The 1,823-nt window shown below is 51.1% G+C and overlaps 1 long non-coding RNA gene across 1 annotated transcript; it reads right to left on the bottom strand.

The window, feature by feature from the left end:
* Window positions 1-401: 401 nt before the first annotated feature.
* On the bottom strand, window positions 402-1,353 carry LOC108543384 (uncharacterized). The gene is made up of 3 exons (XR_001889552.1): window positions 1,279-1,353; window positions 946-1,069; window positions 402-464 (listed from the first exon to the last, which is right to left on the bottom strand). It is a non-coding gene; the product is annotated as an uncharacterized LOC108543384 (long non-coding RNA).
* Between the last annotated feature and the right edge of the window lie 470 nt (window positions 1,354-1,823).

Below are 1,823 nucleotides of genomic sequence, written 5' to 3'. Positions count from 1 at the left end.
GTGCGCTTTCCATTCCGGAGATCGTTTGTAGGAACTGGGGTGATGCCGCCTCCCGCTGGGGCGGAACCTGCCAGGCTGAAAGGAAGGTCTGCGCTGAGCGGCTGCTCAGGCTCGGCCAGCAGGGGGCAGCAGAGGGCAGCCGCGCCCTGGCTGGGAGCTGCCCCGGGCCCGGAGGGTTGTGGTCTGCAGGGTGTGTTTCTGCTGGCCTGGGCTCGGCTGGCAGGATCGCGGGTCTGCAGTATTTCTCGGGTTGTTTGTACTTTGACAGTAAGAGCTGGGCCCAGAAAATGATTTCCTAGCTCTGCAAAGATTCACAGTAAGAGCATTTCACAGGTAGGCAGCACATCACCAATGTTCGGAGAGCTTTCATTTATTTTCTTTTGGCCTCATAACTCTTTATGGCAGGCAGGTCGGCAGAGCAAGAACTGTGACTTTTCAAGGATGAGCAAACAAACCCGGAGAGCCTGGAAATGCACGCAAAGTCTTCAGATTAAAGCTAGGCTGGGAATATCGTGACTCAGAATCCCAGTGCCCCAGCCCATGCCCCAGCCTGGCCAGCAGGGTGGTGGCCCTGCCCCACCCAGCTCCACCCAGCTCTCTGTCCACCCTGCTTCTGGTGGGCCGCCTGGGGCGGATGCATCTCCAGTTCTACTCCCATCCACCATGATTCCAAGGTGCCAGGGTCTTGGTCTTACACCCCCAGGCTCATGGACACTCACTGAGACTTATTTTTAGAGCTCGGAGGACCTGAAGTGCTCCCTGAACCAGTATGCATGGGTCAAGTTGGAAAGGGCACATTCTAGACTTTCTTGTCTTCAGTTGGTTTTAGAATGCCTTTTGTTTGAATGTATTGACGGAAGACTCAGTAACGGGCCCCTGAGAATGAGTCACCCCATCTTAATGGTGTTCTGCCCTGATGGTGGCACTTCTCAGGAGGTTACCCACTCGGCAGACAGCAAAGTGCTGAGCCCATGATGGCTTCCCAGGGAGAAGGCAGATCCCAGCCGGTGATGGGAGAAGGGAGGAGACAAAGGCCCACGCTGCGTCTTCTGGGAGCGGAGGAGCCTTTCTGGAGCAAGCAGAAAGTCATCTTATCAATCAACTTGGCACTTCCTCCCACGAGAAAGTGAGAAGATTCACATTGTTAAGGAGCCTTTGATGTACAAAGATCTTGTTTCATTGTACAGGATTTTTAAGTTACTCAGATAAATAGGGGAAGACTTGACATTTATTGTGCATAATTTAAATTCAAATAGGCTCCCAGCAAAGGGAAATTACCAGACACTCTGAACAGAGTCTGTGCCTTCCATTCTGTGCCTTCTGCTGATATTTGGGCTCGGAACTGCCTTGGAGCTGCTCTGATTTTTATAATCTAGAGAACAAAACCATATTTTGGAATACCATGAAGCTGGGAGAAAATATTTTCTGGTCTTTTTATTTTTGAAATGAAGTTATCCCCACCTGTGAATTACTTCTAAAAAACAACAACAACAACAACAAACCTCTTAGGCTGGGTGCCATGGCTCTTGCCTGTAATCCCAGCACTTTGGAAGGCCGAGGTGGGCCGAGGTGGGCAGATCACTTGAGGGCAGGAGTTTAAGCCCAGCCTGGGTAACATGGTGAGACCCGTCTCTACTAACAGGACAAAAATTAGCCGGGTGTGGTGGCACATGCCTGCAATCCCAGCTATTCAGGAGACTGAGACACAAGAATCGCTTGATCCCGGGAGCCAGAGGTTGCAGTGAGCCAAGATCGTGCCACTGCTCTCCAGCCTGGACAACAGGGCCAGACTCTGTCTCAAAAATAAATAAATAAATAAATAA

The sequence above is a fragment of the Rhinopithecus bieti genome, unplaced genomic scaffold, assembly GCF_001698545.2.
Source record: "Rhinopithecus bieti isolate Rb0 unplaced genomic scaffold, ASM169854v2 scaffold_24263, whole genome shotgun sequence".
Classification (NCBI taxonomy): Eukaryota; Metazoa; Chordata; class Mammalia; order Primates; family Cercopithecidae; genus Rhinopithecus; species Rhinopithecus bieti.
Note: the sequence above shows the minus strand (reverse complement) of the source record. Positions and strands in the feature narration are given on the sequence as shown.